This window comes from Phocoena phocoena, chromosome 6 (assembly GCF_963924675.1).
Source record: "Phocoena phocoena chromosome 6, mPhoPho1.1, whole genome shotgun sequence".
Taxonomy (NCBI): Eukaryota; Metazoa; Chordata; class Mammalia; order Artiodactyla; family Phocoenidae; genus Phocoena; species Phocoena phocoena.
This window is the reverse complement of record NC_089224.1, coordinates 15387053-15405178: the sequence shown is the minus strand read 5'-3', so window position 1 is coordinate 15405178 and position 18126 is coordinate 15387053.

The window sequence follows — 18126 nt, the reverse complement described above, 5'->3', positions numbered from 1 at the left end:
AGGAGGTCAAAGGCCTGTATATTGAAAACTACATTGAAGAAGACACAAATAAATGGAAAGATAGTCCATGCCCATGGATTTAAAGAATCAATACTGTTAAAATGTTCATACACCTAAAACAATCTATAGATTCAATGTAATCTCTATTAAAATTTCAGTGGCATTTTTCACAGAAATAGAGCAAAGAATTAAAATTTGTACTGAACCACAAAAGACCCTGAATAGCCAAAGTAATCTTAAGAAAGGAAAGCAAAGCTGGAGGCATCTTGCTTCCTGATTTCAAACTATATTATAAAGCTATTTCAATTAAACAGTATGGTATTGGCATAAAAACAGACACATAAATCAGTGGAATAGAATAGAGAGCCCCAAAATAAACCCATGCATATACGGTCAATTAACTTATGCCAAGAGAGCCAAGAATATACAATAGGGAAAGGACATTCTCTTCAGTAAATGGTGTTGGGAAAACTGGACAGCAACATGCACAAGAATGAAACTGGACCACTATCTTATACCATACACACAATCAACCCAAAATGGATTAAAGAGTTGAACATAAGAACTGAAACCATAAAACTCCTAGAAAAAAACATAGACAGTAAGCAACTTGACACTGATCTTGCCAATGATTTTTTGAATCTGACACCAAAAGCAAAAGCAACAAAAGCAAACATAAACAAGTGGGACTACAAAGCTTCTGCACAGCAAAGGGAACTGTTAACAAAATGAAAAGGCAACATATTGAATGCGGGAAAACATTTGTAAATCATGTATCTTATAAACAGGTAATATCCAAAATATATAAGGAGCTCATACAACTCAATAGCAAAAATCCCCCAAACAATCCAATTTAAAAATTAGCAAAAGTTCTGAATAGACATTTTTCCAAAGAAGACATACAGATAGCCAATAGGTACATAAAAATATGGTCAACATCATTAATCATCAGGGAAATGCAAATCAAAACCACAATGAGATATTGCCTCACACCTGTTAGAATGGCTATTATCAAAAAGACAAAAAAAGAATAAGCGTTGGGGAGGATGTGAAGAAAAGGGGACCCTTGTGTACTGTTGGTGGGAATGCAAATTTGTGCAACCACCATAGAAAACAGTATGCAGATTTCTCAAAGAGTTAAAAATATAACTACTATATGATTCTGCAATTTCACCTCTGTGTATTTATCCAAAGAAAATGAAAACGCTAACTAAAAAAGATATAAGCACCCCATGTTCACTGCAGTATTATTTACAATACTCAAGAAATGGACACAACTGAAGTGTCCATTGATGGGTGAATGTATAAAGAAATTGTGGTATATATATATATAAACACAGTGGAATATTATTCCGCCACAAAAATTTAAATCTCTCCATGCATGACAACATGGGTGGACCTTGAGGGCATTATGCTTGGTGAAAAAGTCAGACAAAGAAAAATACCATATGATCTCTCTTATATGCAGAATCTAAAAAAAAATAAAAAGCTCATAGATACAGAGAACAGACTGATGGTTGCAACAGGTGGGGTAGGAGTGCAGGATGGGTGAAATGGATGAACTGTTTTGTATGGTTTTGGTTTTCAGATTAAATAAATTGAATAATATTTTTTATTTAAAAAATTAAATAAATTAAAGACCCTATCTACAAACATAGTCTTATTCTGAGCTACTGTTGGTTAGGATTTAAACATATGAATTTGGTGGTGGAGGAGCACAATTCAGCCCATAACAGGCACGTAGGGAAAATACAAAATCATCTCACATACATGTAAATAAGTAAATAAAATTAAAAAGGAAGTTGACAACCTGTCCTCAAAAATTGTCTGTCAATGTCCCACTAAATATCAAGGAGTCACAGAAAAAGATGAAACAGCAACTCAGGATAGGATCTCTGTGCCATAAATGATATCATAGAGACAACTGGAGAAATATGAATGGGGTCTGAGGATTAGCTGATAGTACCCTTTGGATGTTAATTTTCTGATTCTGAAGGCTGCATTTAACTATGGGGGTAGAATGTTCTGGTTTGTTGGAAACCCCCACTGAAGCATTAAGGGGTGATGTGCATTCTGTCATTGACTTGTTCTCAGATGGTTCAAGGAAATGTGTTTAGTACGGTTTTTGCAATTTTCTGTAATTTGAGAGTGTTTTAAGTCAGAATGTTAAATTTTTAAAAAAAGAAGATTGAACCAAAAGCAAGTTATGTGGAGCCCAGTTTGACTGGCTGGATCCAAATAAGACAAAATGCAGCCCTCTGACACATAAAATTCTTTGAAGAACTTAGAGACAGCTGTGCTAATGTGTGTCCCTCTAGTCCTCCCTTTTCCAGGCTGGGCCTCCTCTGAGTTTAGGTAATGGCTGCGTCCTCTTTTTCTGCTCACACAATCCTATTGCCTCCTATGCTCCCCGACTTGCATGCTATGACCTGCTAGATTCACTTAGTTCTGGCAGTTGTTCTCTGCAAATGAATACAGTTGGTTATTTCTTCCTTTCCGATCTTTATGCCTTTCTCCTCTGACTTAGAGCAATGTCCAGAACCTGAGTAGAATCATCTTGTATCTGTTTTGCTAAGTAGTATTTTTCAAGGAATTTGTCCATTTTATTCAAGTTGTCAAATTTACCAGCATAAAATTATTATTCATAAGATCCCCTTATTATCCTTTTCATGGCTGCAGAGTTTGTAATAATATCCCATCGTTAATTCTTTATATTGGGTGTTTTTTTTTTTTGCTTTTTTTTCTTTTAAAATTTGGTTTATTGATTTTATTTTATTCATTTTGTTGATTATTTCAAAGAATCAATGCTTGGTTTGTCAATTCCTTTAACTGTTTGTATTTCTATTTCATTGATTTCTACTCATATTATTATTATTTCCTTCTTATTCTTTTGAGTTTAATTTGCACTTATCTTATGGTGATTAATGTGGATCTTCCAGTCACTGATTTTATTTTATTTTTTAAAATTTTACTCCCTATTTCTCCCAACCCCCTATTCTTTTAACAGAAGGAAGGTCTTTAATTGCAAACTACACAGTTTACTCTATGCGCTGCTTTAGCAGTCTTCCACAAATTTCCATGTGGTATATATTCATTATTATTTATTTTGAAATTTAAAAAAATTCTCTTTTGATTTCATCTAAGAACCATGAATGCTTTGGAGGTATATTGCTTTAAACTCAAATTTTGGAGTTTTTTTTTTCTAGAGATCATTCTTGACTAGTAATGTAATTTCATTGAAGTCAGAGAACAGAGTCTATACGATTTCATTGCTTTTAAACTTATTTAGACTTTTTAAAATTGTCCAGAATGTGGTCTATGTTGATGAAGGTACCACGTTCGTCAAAAAAGAATGAGACTTCATTAGATGTTGCAGTGTGCTCTCTGAATGTCAATTAAGTCAAGGTGGTTGATAGGTTTTTTTTGGTTCTTTTTTTTAAGTTTGTTTTTAATTTGGTCGTGCCGCAGGGCTTCCGGCATCTTAGTTCCCCAACCAGGGAGTGAACAGGTGCCCTCTGCGGTGAAAGCACAGAATCCTAACCACTGGACTGCGGGGCAATTCCCATGGTGGTTGATAGTGTTACTACCGTTTTTCATCTTCATTAAAGGGTGATATGATAGTCCTTTAATTTCATCAGTTTTTGCCTTATGTATTGATATTTTAAAGCTCTACTATTAGGCACATAATATTTATGATTAAGATGTCTTCCTGATGAATTGACACTTTTAACACTACAAATGGTGCCTTTTTAAAAATCTTTGTTAACATCAAGTGAAAACTTGAAATTGACTCCATGGTGCCTTTGGACCTGGGCAATCCCTCAACAGGACATTCAGTTACCTCTGTTCTGTTCCCACCCTGCCAGTCATATTTCCCACCGTAAATACCCCCTAGAACAGGACAAGGACATCATACCAGCATTAGTGCAGGCATCTTAGAACCCATGTGCGTTTAGGGGAGGCACGTCTGGAGCTTGCTGAGCAGCCCTGTGCAGGAACAGTTTCGGCCACAGGGAGCTGAGGCAGAGACACAAAGACCCCCCGCACCCCCGTAAACACCACCAAGGTCACCAAGGTGAAAAGAGCCTGGAGGGGCTGCAAGACAGAGGTGACAATGCTACTGGTGGCAGGGACACTGGTGGACATGGGGTGAAAAGTCCACACGGACAGGATCACAGACAAGAACGAAGTCAAAGTAAAAGGGGGAGGGGGTGGGCGAGGAGGAGGCTTCCTAGTGTGTAATCCCCACTGCACCCTGTTTGAGGGACCCGGGTGTGGTGGAGATCTGAGGCTTTGCCGACCCACAGACTTGTGTGTCTGTGGGGGCGGGGTGTGTGTGTGTGTGTGTGTGTGTGTGTGTGTGTGTGTGTGAGAGAGAGAGAGAGAGAGAGAGAGAGAGTCAGGGACAGAGACAGAGACAGAGGAGGGAGACAGGAGGGCTGCACTGGAGCAGCAGCGTGGGACAAAAGAGAGAAGGTAACGAGGGGACTTCCTTGGCAGGCCAGTGGTTATGACTCCCCGCTTCCACTGCAGGAGTCAAGGGTTCGATCCCTGGTTAGGAAACTAAGATCCCACATGCTGCCAGCATGGCAAAAAAAAAAAAGAGGTAGGAAATGAGAAGGAAGGAGGAGATGTGGAAGTGTGTTAAGTTGAGCCCTGTTTAGACTCTACTGACCCTGCTCTGCCCAGAGATGAATCATAAGCAGGGATTTCCCTCTCCTGCTTCCCGCCCCCGTGGCTTCCTGCCCTCCCCCCCGCCCCCCCCTTAGACTGCAAAACAGTCTAGTCTGATCTTCACTCTCTCTTTTTCCTGATAAGAGTCAACCAAACAAACACTACTCTTTGTTTGATGAGACAAACACACCCTAAAGCTACACCGTTACTTTTTTTTTTAAGATTCTTTAAATTCTCTAGTGCTTTACAATTTTCAAACGTTTCACACACGTGATTTCATATAATCCCATAACAACACTTCTTTCCCCCTTACCCCTATATTGCCCCTCCCTGATTCCCTCTCCCTACTGGTAACCACCAGGTTGTTCTCTATAAGCGTGAGTCTGGTTCTTTTTTGTTTTATTCACTAGTTTGTTGTACTTTTCAGATTCCACATATAGGTAATATCATTCAGTGTTTGTCTTTTACTCTTAACCTGAGCAGCTGTGACATAGTGCGTCAGACTTGTTCTCAAGGTCTTCTTGTGGTCTGAGGTCTGTTTCTTCTGAGATTTTTGTGGGTTTGGATGGTGGTTGTATAGGTAAAAAGACAAGCTACGTTAACAAGCCTTCCGCCTCCTAGCTCAGGGCAGCCATTAAATAGTTTTTCCAGGACGCACACCTTACCTGTTTCGATCTCAAAATGGAAATCAAAATAAAAGCTTCACACTCTTTCCTCCTAAACTAAAGACAGAGCCCCTGGGGTCAGCTGTATGATTACTGGTGGTTTACCCTGTAAGCCCTGTACGTTGCTGTGGAAGAAAGTGCCCGGAAGGAATTTGGCAAATTGCTCACAGCAGCCAAGAACGGGTGCTGAATGCAACGGAGGATGGGAAAGCTACTTATCTGTAAAAATCAATGGGAAGAATAGATGCAATGAGCATGTTTTAGAATTTAAACAGAGGCATAAAAGGGTGGAGGAGAGGGGAGGGGAGGGGAGGGGGAGGGGAGGGGAGGGGAGGAGGAGGGAGGGGGAGGGGATGGAGGGGAAGGGAGGGGAGGGGAGGGGAGGGGAGGGGGAGAGGAAGGGGGAGGGGGGGAGAGGAAGGGGGAGGGGGGAGGGGGAGGGGGAGAGGAAGGGGGAGGGGGAGAGGAAGGGGAGGGGGGAGGGGGGAGGGGGAGGAAGAGGGGAGAGGAGAAGGGAGATGGGAGGGAGGAAGCTGGGAAGGAAAGGAAAGGAGAGGGAGGAGAGACGGGGTGCGAAGCGGAGTATGGTAATGAGAGGGAAGGGCTGGGCCATATCAAGGCTTGCTAAGGAGTTTTCAACTCTTCTCTCTGGAATTTACTTCTGGGGCAGCCAGACAAGCCTAGGAACGCGGGCTTTTCTCCCTCTGGGCCCGGTACGTCCTGCCGGGTCATGACTCTGCTCCTTCTCCCGACTCTGCCCACTGCTGGTCCCGCTCAGACAACCCGGGCCGCAGGTGACTCGGGCAGGCACCCCACCGTGTCCCCACGTCCCGCCCACCCCCTTTCCCGGCCGCCAAGCGCGCCTTCCGGAGCCAGGACCCGCGATAGGGACTCACCGACAGCAGGACACCCAAAAGGACGAAGATGAGAGCCCTGGGGCCCCGGAACGGAGACCTGGGACTAGGAACCGAGGCCCGGGAGCCCGAGGCGGCCGGCGCGCTACGTCCCCGCTGCCTCGTGCGGTCGGGGAGCGCCCGCTGTTCAGGTCGCCTCGAGGTGACAAACGGCAGAGCCATCAGGGATCGAGAGTGTCTTTTGCTGAACGCGAGAAAGTCCGCTTCTGATTGCTAGTTGCTGGAGGTCTGCGGGATACCTCGGTCCCGAGCACCGCTCTCGCGGGTTTGGGGTGAATGAGGAGAGCTGGTGGCCCCGCCTAGTCTTACGCGGGTATTGCGCAATCAGTGCCGGGCGAAAAGAAGCTCCGTCTTCCTCTGAACTGGAAAAAAGACGGAGTTGGCGTTAAAAACCCTTCCTGAAGCGGGTCCCTTACCAGGGCCAACGACGCTCCCGAGCTACCGCTCTGGGCTTCTGTCTACAGCCTCCTGCCCGCTCTCAGCTTCTGCTCCTTCCACCCTTATTGGCAGGGTGGGTGCATGAATATCACTGCCTTCAGAGTCACTTTGCAGCTCTGTCCCAGTGCTAAGCTTCTGAGCCAGAGGCTTGATCTTAGCATCTCAGTAACCAGGTGCTTGGCTGGAGCAGACACTCAATGAACACGTGGGTGGACAGAACGAAGGTCGCAGAGGCAGCAAGCGGTGCATCTGAATTCAGGTCACCATTAGGCTCCCGACCTCCCCCGTCACCACCTTGCATGTTCCCGTAATTCCAGGTCTGTCATCTGACTTTCGCACTCAGGACTTCATGACATCTCTTCTTAACCCTGCTGCTCCTGCAGTCAGGCAAGCTGGAGGAATCCACTTTATTAAGCCTTTCTTCGGGGTTTTCCTTCTCTGTAGATTCTTTAAAGCCCTTGGGAAACAAAACTGCTGGAGACTAATTGGCACGTGAAACCAAATGGGCCAAGAGGGGGGTCCCTACGTGGGTCAGGCCCTTCCAGCTGTCCCTACACACTGGGCACTCTGCTGGGCCCAAGTTCTGTGGAGTCCAGTATTCAGAAAGCAGCGCAAGGCTAGGTCCTGCTCACAGGGTGACTGAAGGGCTGGGGACTGAGTAGGAGAGAAGGGAACCTGGGAGCCTCCAGCTCCACCCCTTGTATCAGTTTTCTGAGGCCAGGGTAGTAGGAATTAAAATTCATTTTTCTCCATATGTTTATCCAGTTGTTGCAACATCATTTATTGAAAAGACTTTCTTTTCCCATTGAATAATATTACTGCCTTTGTTGAAATTCAATTGATTATATATATGTTCCATTTCTGGACTCTATATTCTGTTCCATGGATCTATTAATTTTCTATCCTTATGCCAGTACCATGTTGTCTTGATTACTGTAGCTTTATACAGTGTTGAAATCAGGTAGTTTAAGTCCTCCAACTGTTTTTTTTTTCCTGGAATTGTTTGCATTTCCATATAAGTTTTATACAAATTAAAATATTCAATTAAAAAATCCTGTTGTGAGACCTACTAGAGAATGGACTTGAGGATACGGGGAGGGGGAAAGGTAAGCTGGGGCAAAGTGAGAGAGTGGCATGGACATATACACACTACCAAACATAAAATAGATAGCTAGTGGGAAGCAGCCGCATAGCACAGGGAGATCAGCTCTGTGCTTTGTGACCACCTAGAGGGGTGGGCTAGGGAGGGTGGGAGGCAGGGAGACACAAGAGAGAAGAGATATGGGGATACATGTATATGTATAGCTGATTCACTTTGTTATAGAGCAGAAACTAACACACCATTGTAAAGCAATTATACTCCAATAAAGATGTTAAAAAAAATAAAATCCTGCTATGATTTTAAGTGGCATTGCATTGAATGTGGTGATGGATGAGAAAAATTGACATTTTAACAATATTGTTTTCCAACCAATGAGATGGTTTTTTTTAGATCTTTCTTACTTTATCTTGACAATATTTTGTAAGCTTTCTGTGTACAAATTGTACACATCTTTTGTAAATGTATTCCCAAATGTTTTTGATGCTATTTTCAGTGGAATTGGTTTAGATTATTTTATTTTCAAATTGTTTTTGTGCTGATGTTTAGAAACACAACTGATTTTTCTGCATTGATCGTGTATCCTATGATATTGCTAAATTTATGTATTTCTAGTTGTTTTGTAGATTGTTTAGGATTTTCTACATAAGCAATCATATTGTCTGCAACTAAACGCAGTCTTACTTCTCCTTTTCCAGTCTTTATTCCTTTTGTCTTTCTTGCTTAATTGCCCTGGCTAGGACTTCTAGTACAATGTTAAATAGAAATGGTGAAAACAGAATTGCTGGTTTTATTCTTAATTTTAGAGGGAAAGCATCCAATATGTCACTGTCACATATGAGGTTAGTTGTAGCATTTTCATAGATATCATCTATCAGATTAATTAACTTCCGTTCCAAGTTTGGTATAAATTTTTATCATGAATGAGTTTTGAATTTTGTCAAATGATATTTTTCTACATCTATTGAGATGATCTTATGGCTTTTCTCCTTTATTAAAATGATGAATCAAATTGATGGACTTTAATATTTTAAACCTACCTTGAATTTCTGGGCTAAATTTCACTTGTCATGATGTATTGTCCTTTTCACATATTTGCTAGACTTGATTTGCTAACACTTTTCTTAAGGATTTTTTGTGTCTGTATTCACGAGAGATAATAGTCTATAATTTTCTCCTTCTATGATGTCTTTGTAAGGTTTTGGTATCAGTATCAAGCTGGTCTTATAAAATAAGCTCAATTTTCTTGAGACTTTTATAAGATTGGTATTATTTCTTCTGTAAAGGTTTGATAGCATTCACCAATAACACCACCTGGACCCGAAGGCTATTTGTTTATGTTTTTGTTTGAGTGTGTGTGTGGTTTTTGATAATAAATTCAAATCTTTTAATAGATATGGTGCTATTCAGATTTTCTATTTGTTCGTGTATTTGTTTTGGCAAGTGACGTTTTTCAAGGAATTTGTCTCTCTTATCTAAGCTGTCAAATATACTGACATAAAGTTGTTCACACTATTCTCTTATTATTTTTAATGATCATAGTGATATCCTATTATTCTGACTTTGGTAGTTTGAGTTTTCTCTCTTTTTCTTGATGACTTTTGCTAGGGATTTATAAACGTTATTAATCTTTTCAAATAACTATGTGATCTACATTAATTTTCTTTCTTTTTCAGGTTCATTTTCTGTTTCTATTTCATAGATTTCTTCTCTTTGTTTTTACCTTTCTTCTACTTATTTTGGGTTTATTTTGACTTTTTCTATCTTCTCAAATAGCAAATGAGATCATTGATTTTAACCTTCTCTTATTTACAAATATAAACATTTACACTCTCTAACCCTTCCTCTAGCTGCTTCCCATAAATTTTGATATGTTGCAGTATCATTATCATTCAGCTTGAAATATTTTCTAGTAGTTTCTCCTTTGATTCATGGATTATTTAGAAGTATGCTCTTTAAATTCCAGATATGGAAGTTTTTTTTAAAATATCTTATTGCTTTTGGTTTCTAATTCAATTCCTTTGCAACCAGAAAACATACTCTGGTACAATTTCAAACCTTTTAGATTTATCAAAACTTGTTTTATGGCCCAGAATATGATCTGCCTTAGTGAATATACCATGTGCATCTAAAAGGAAGGAGTATTCTACAGTTGTTGACCACAGTGCTCTATAAATGTTAATTAGGTCAAAGTAGTTGAGGAATTTTTCAGAACTTCTATGACTTTACTGATGTTTTTTTTCTCACTAGTTGTTCTATGAGTTGTTGAGCAAAGGGTGTTAAAAATTTCTACGACTGTAGATTTGTCTATTTCTCCCACTAGTCATGTCCATTTCTGCTTCAAATCTTTAAAGCTCTGTTATTAGGTATACACATATTTTTGAGCATATGTCATTCTGATGAACTGACTCTTTTATCATTATGTATCCCTCTTTATCTTTGCTAATATGCCTAATATTGAATCTACTTTGTTTGAAATAATGAGAGGCACACCAGCTTTCTTATACTTACTGGTTGCATTGTAAGTCTTTCCCCATCTTTTACTTTCATTCTATCTGGAATCAGGAATTTGGGATTAAAATATACACACTACTATATATAAAGTAGATAACTAACAAGGACCTAATGTACAGCATAAGGAACTATACTCAATATCTTATAATAACCTATAATGGAATAGAATGTAAAAAAAGAATATGTATGTATATTTGTTAAAAAAAAAATAAAGTCCATATGCTTTAGACAGCTTATAATTTCAGCTGGCTTTTTTTTCCAGTTGGAGGATCTCAGCCTTATAACTGGAATGTTTATTCTAGTTACATTTATCGTTGTAGCCTTATTTGGAATATACGATCTGCCATAATTTCTTCATTTTGCCCTTGTTTTTAAAAAATATTTTCACTGGATATAAATGAATCATGACTCAGCAGGTTCCTTTCACGGCTTCAAAGATTCTGAGCTCCACTGTTTAAGTCAGTTGTCATTCAGTGGTCTTACAAATGCAAAAAAAAAAAAATGCTTTTCATGCACAAAGCCAATGACTATGCTGTGCCCAGGTGGTGTCTTCTTTATATTTATCTTTCTTTGGCATTTTCTGAGCTTTTTGAATTTGTAACTTGGTGTTTTGCACTACACGTGAGAAAATTACAGCCATTTTTTTTCTCATTTGTTCAGCCATTTGTTTTCAGTCTCCAATTCCAAATATATTCCATGGTATTGTCCCAAAGGTCACCAAGACTCTGTTCCTTGTTTCCTTTCAATTTTTTTTTAACCTCTGCTTTTCAGATTGAATGGTTTCTATCAAATCTCTCTTCAAGTTCACTCATTCTTTCTTCTGCAGTATTCAAACTCTGTAAATAACATTCAAGTGAATTTATTTCAGATAATGGAATTTTCAGTTCTAGAATTTCCTTTTGGTTCTTGTTTTATAGTCATCACTTGTATGCTGAGATATCCTACCTTCCATATATATTTTAAAGCTCCCTAAAAGAGACTCTATTATGAATTAGAGTTAAGAACCACTGGAAAGACATAAATTTTACCTGGGAGGAAGAGATATGTAATGGGAAGTATCAGTAGCAGACAATGTGAAAATATTTTTTAGACCCTGCATACTTAATTTTATAACTATTTATTGAGAATTGATTATGTACCAGACATAATGCATACAAAGGTTAAAATATGCAGTACCTCCTCCAAGAGACCTGCAATCTAGTAAGGAGACAGTAAAACAATTGTAATAAAGCGTGGTATTGACAGGACATATTAAAAATGTTCACATCACCAAGGACTTGTATTTTTACTTTGGAGGGAAAAAACCTTGGGATAATCAGGAGAAAGAAGGTAGAGGAGGAGAAGAGAAAGGAAGAAAAATGAATAGAGAAGGTATCACACCTTATTTACAAGGAAGGCTTAAGGGAAACCCAAAGATGACAGAGAATAGATAAACAAGCACAACAGACAAAATTTTAGCCTCTGACAGCAACAGCTACAGCAAATAGTAAGCACATTCTAACTCCTAGCCAGACAAAAATACAACCTCACACTAAAGGCCTACTTAGCTCAGTTCTTTTAACAGGTACATCATGTCCAGCTTTCAACAAAAAATTACATGGCATACTAAAAGAAAAAAAAAAACAAACCCATAGGGTTTTAAGAGATAGAGCCAGCACCAGAATAAGACATGGATGTGGTGGAGATGTTGGAATTATCACACCAGGAATTTAAAACAACTATGAATAATAATGATTCTAATAGAAAAGTGGACAACATTCAAGAACAGATAGGAAATGTAAGCAAGGAGATGGAAACTTCAAGAAAAAATTAAAAAGAAATGCTAGAAACAAACAGACAAACAAAAAAACTCACCGTAACAGAAATGAAGAATGCTTTTCATGTGCTCATGAATAGACTGGGCATGACCAAGGAAAGAATCAGTGAGCTTGAATCAATGTCAACAGAAAGTTAGAAAACCCAAGTGCAAAGAGGAAAAAAAAGAATGAAAAGGGCAGAACAGAATATTCAAGAAGTGGGACAATTAAAAAAGGAGTAACATATACATAAGGGGAATACTGGAAGGAAAAGGAAAAGAAGAAATATTTGAAGCAATAATGACTTCAAATTTCCCAAAATTAATGACAGACACCAAACTAGCAGAACACCGAGCAGGATAAATACCTCCAAAATTCTATACATAGGCATACCATTCTCAAGCTGCAGAATACCAAAGAAAAATAGAAAATCTTAAAAGAGGCCTGAGGGAAAAAGTACCTTACCTATAGAGGAGTAAGAATAAGAATTATATTGAGCTTTTCTTCAGTAAGCAAGAAGGAAGTGGGGAAAAATATTTAAAGTGTGAAAGGAAAAAAATCCCACCAACCTAGATTTCTGTATCGAGCAAAATTATCCTTCAAAAGTAAAAGAGAGGGCTTCCCTGGTGGTGCAGTGGTTGAGAGTCTGCCTGCCAATGCAGGAGACACAGGTTTGTGCCCCGGTCCGGGAGGATCCCACATGCCACAGAGAGGCTGGGCCTGTGAGCCATGGCCGCTGAGCCTGCGCGTCCGGAGCCTGTGCTCCACAATGGGAGAGGCCACAACAGTGAGAGGCCCGCATACCGCAAAAAAAAAAATAAATAAATAAAAGAGAAATAACAACTTTCTCAGACAAAAAAAAAATTGAGGAAGCTTGTTGCTAGTAGAACTGCCTTGCAATATACATTTTTAAAAAGTTTTTTTTTCAGAAAGAAGGAAAATGATATAGGTCAGAAACTCAGATTTTCATAAAGGAAGAGCTTTAGAGAAGGAATAAAACAAGGCAAATTAAAATCTTTTCTTTTACTTCTTTTTTTGTATAAACACCTTTTAATTTATTTAGAGCTTTGTTATTGTTTTAATATTTATTTATTTGGTTGCTCCGGGTCTTAGTTGTGGCTCACAGGCTCCTTAGTTGTGGCATGCGAACTCTTAGTTGTGGCATGCATGTGGGATCTAGTTCTGTGACCAGGGATCGAACTCAGGCCCCCTCCATTGGGAGCATGGAGTCTTAACCACTGTGCCACCAGGGAAGTCCCTACTTCTTTTTTTTTTTTTTTTGAAATAAAGTTTTACATTCAACTGTTCTTTATTGAACACTGACTATGGACCAGTAACTATTTAGACTCTGGACACCCAGGGCGAACAACAGCAATAACAAAAGACCGTCATCATGCAGCTTATCCACTAGTAAATATAATTATAATACACTTTCTGATTCTGCAGTGACAACTGTTTTTTAGTTATATTGCTATAAAATTTAACTATCTCATTCAGATTAGAGACAAACTATATTCTAAGGTTCCTTATTCTTATTTGATCTAACAGATAACAGTTTGTTCAAAATAATTCTAGCAAAAATGTATCTAGTGATTGTAACTTCTTGATAAGTGAAATGAAAGACAGCAGTGTTATAAGGGTTGGGAGGAAGGAATTGGGATGACACTGCCATAGGGTACTTGCACTACCTGTGAAGTGATATAGTGTTGTTAGAAAAAGGACTTGCATTCGGTTTTTTTAATTTTATTTTTGGCTGCATTGGGTCTTCGTTGCTGCGCTCGGACTTTCTCTAGTTGCGGCGAGCGGGGGCTACTCTTCATTGCAGTGCGTGGGCTTCTCATTGCAGAGCGGGTGGCTTCTCTTGTTGCAGAGCATGGGTTCTAGGCCCACGGGCTTCAGTAGTTGCAGCGCTCAGGCTCAGTAGCTGTGGCTCGCGGGCTCTAGAGCGCAGGTTCAGTAGTTGTGGCGCACGGGCTTAGTTGCTCCGCGGCATGTGGGATCTTCCCGGACCAGGGCTTGAACCCGTGTCCCAAGCATCGGCAGGCGGATTATGAACCACTGTGCCACCAGGGAAGTCCAGCTGGATTAGTTTTAAGTGTATATTGTAAACCAAAGGACAACTACTCAGAAAGTTTTTTTTAAAAATGTAAAACAGATGCTAACAGAGGTTAAAAATGAAGTCATATAAAATGTTCAATTAAACCCATAGAAGCCAGAAAAAGTGGAAGTCAATACAAGAAACAAAGAACAAGGCAATGAATAGAGAATAGTAACAAATATCATAGATATATAATTCAACTATATAAATAATAATTAAAAACATCAGTGGTCTAAATACCCCAACTAAAAGACAGAGACTGACAGAGTGGATAAAAACAAACAACACTCAACTGTATGATGTCTGCAAAAAAAGAAAAGAAAAGAAAAAAAGCGATGTAGACACAGATAGACAAAAAGTAAAGCTGTAGAGAAAAATATACTAACATTAAAACTAGAACGGTGGAATGCCTATATTAATTTCAGACAAAGCAGACTTTGGAGTAAGGAAAATCATCAGGGATAAAGAGGTGCAACACGCAACGAAAAAAAACCGTCAATTCTCCAAGAAAACTTAGCAATCCTTAATGTGAATGCACCTAACAACAGAGTGTCAAAATATACGTGAGGCAAAAATTGACAGAAATGCAAGGAGAAATAAATGAATCTACTATTATAGCTGAAGACTTCAGCAGCCTCTATCAGTAACGGACAGATCCATCAGGCAGAGAATCAGTAAGGACCTAGCTGAGCTCAACAACACCATTAATCAACTGCATCTAATTGACATCTATAGTCTACTTTACCCAACAGTAGGAGAATACACATTCTTATCAAGCTGACGTGGAACATTCACCAAGATAGATCACATTCTGGGCCATAAAACACCCTTTACCAAGTTTTAAGGAATAAAACTCCTACAATGTCTGCTCTCAAACCACAATGGAATAAAACTATAGAAATTTATAACAGAAACATCTAGAAAATCCCCAGATACTTGGAAATTAAACAATAATTGCTAAACCACACATGGTCAAATGAGAAAGGATTTAGAGAAATTAAATAAATTTTATCAATTAATTAATTAATTAAAATTAAAATTTTAATTAAAATAAAATTAATTAATAAAAATAAAATTTATTAAACTTTGTGGGCTGCAGCACAAGCAGTGCATGGAGGGAAATTTATAGCAATGAATGCACATGTCAGAAAAGAAGGAAGATCTTAAATCAATAATCTAAGATTCCACCTTAGAAAACTAGGGGAAAAAAGAGCAAGTTAAATTCAAAGTAAGAGGAAGAAAAGAACAAATAAAAATTAGAGCAAAAAGCAATACAACTGAAAACAGGAAATTAGTAAAGAATTTCAACCAGACCAAGCTGGCTCTTCGAAAAGATCAGTAAAATTGAGAAATCTCTCGCGAGTTTGAGGGGACGGGGTGGGGGGGAGAAAGAGAGAAACAGAGACCATAACTATTGATCCCAGGGATGCTGACAGAATAGTAAAGGAATATTATGAACAAGTCTATGCCTATAAATTTGATAACCCAGATAAAATGGACAAATTCCTTGAAAGAAACAATCTACCAAAACTTACACAAGAAGAAATAGACAATCTGAATTGGCCTGTATCTATTAAAGAAATCAAGTCAGTAATTAATAAACTACCCAAACAGGAAGCACCAAGCCCAGATGGGTTCACAGGTGAGTTCTACCAACCATTTAAAGAAGAAATTATTCCAATTCTCCATAATCTCTTCCAGAAGATAGAAGCAGAGGGAATACTTCCTAACTCATTCTATGAGGCCAGCATTACCCTAATATCAAAACCAGACAAAGACATTACAAGAAAAGACAACTACAGACCAATATCTCTCAAATATAGATGCAAAAATCCCCAACAAAATCTAGCCAAGCATAAGAATTATATACCATGACCAAGTGGGATTTATTCCAGGTATGCAAGGCTGGTTCAATATTTGAAAATCATTCAGTGTAATCCACCACATCAACAAGCTAAAGAAAAAAACTGTATGTTCATATCAAAAGATGCAGAAAAGCATTTGATAAGATCCAGCACTCATTCATGATAAAAACTCTCAGCAAACTAGGAATAGCAGGGATTCATCAACTTGATAAAGAACATCAACCAAAAACATACAGCTAACATCATACTAAATGGTGAGAAACTAGAAATATTCCCCCTAAGATCAGGAACAAAACAAGCATGTCCCCTCTCACCACTCTTTTTCAACACCATGCTGGAAGTCATAGCTAATGCATTAAGAAATAAAAGGTATACAGATTGGGATGGAAGAAATAAAACTGTCTTTGTTTGCAGATGACATGATTGCTTATGTAGGAAATCCAGAAGACTCAAAAAAAAAAAAAAACCCTCAATGGAACTAATGAGCGTTTATAGCAAGATTGCAGGATACAACATTAATATATAAAAGTTAATTGCCTTCTTACATGCCAGTAATGAACAAGTGGATTTTAAAATGGAAAACACAATACAATTTACATTAGCACCCCCAAAATTCAAATTCTTAGGCATAAATCTAACAAAATATATTCAAATCTGTATGAGGAAGACTACAAAGCACTGATGAAAGAAGAGCTAAATAAATGGAGAGATGTTCTATTTTCATGGATAGGAAGACTCAATATTGTCAAGATGTCAATTCTTCCCAAATTGATCTACAGATTCAACATAATCCCAGTCAAAATCTTATTTTGTGGATATCAATTAACTGATTCTAAGGTTTATATCTTGGTATTTACCCCAAATGAGTTAAAAATGTATGTCCACACAAAAACGTGCACATGGATGTTTACAGAAGCTTTATTCATAATTGCCAAAACCTGGAAGCAACCAAGATGTCCTTCAGTAGGTGAACGGGTAAATAAACTGTGGTACATTCAGATAAGAGAATGTTATTCAGCAATATGAAGAAATGAGCTGTCAAGACATGAAAAGATCCTGCTGATGAGATTCCCCCTCCCCCTCCAGTTCTCATTTATCCAAAGACTGTACTGGCCAGTGTCATTTTATTTTTGCCCTCCTGACAAATATTCTAGAGGCTGAGGTAGGACTGTATAGGTAGATCCATACTGTATGATATTGTTTTAGGGGCTAAAGGGGAGAAACTGAAAGTGTTCTACTCTTTTTTCTACAGTGTTGACGTTTTTCTAATGTATCTTTTTTTCTTGTCGCACCTTTTCTACTTCAGTACACTTGGTGTACTGAGTTAATGGCTAGTACTGTTTTGGCTCTGTGAAAACACATTTGTGAGAAGAGTAAGTAGTGACTTCTGTCAAACTGTTTGATGCCGAAACTTTTAAATCCCAATTTTGTCCAGATCTTACCAGATGCTACTGTACTTGAATGGTTAATAGAACTGCGTAGTGCTGGTGAAAAAAAAAAGTTTCTCTTGAAGGTAGGCCTTTAAAAAAATCTAACACTACTTCAAAATGATACTTTCCCCCTTTCCCTGCAGAAAGCAAGAGGTTTTTGTTTTTGTTTTTGTTTTTAATCTTCACTGTGAGAACCTGGTAGAGCTCCTGGAAGTAAAACTCACAATAGTTTGGGGATTCCCTCTAAGACTGGCCTTCCTTGGTGTCTTTAATTTTCAGATTTATCCACACATACAGTTCTGGTTTTCCTACTTTGATACTGGTTCCCAAGGAGGATTTTGCCTGTAGGTTTCTGCTCTAGTAAGTTGTGATTCTCTGTATCTGCCTGTCTGTCTCTCCAATTTTTGTAGTAGGAGTTTGCCCTTTGATCTCAATTCTCTGATGGATCTAAGAGTTGTTAATTTATTGTTTTTTCAGCTCTTTTCTTGTTAGGACAAAGTGATGACTTCCAAGTTACTTACATGCTGGACTGGAAATATAGAACAATTTAGAAGGAAAGAGTGGAAGAGAAGACAGTGAGATGAAAAAGGGATAAATTCTTCGGAGTAAAACTGAATAGTTTCACAAATGGTC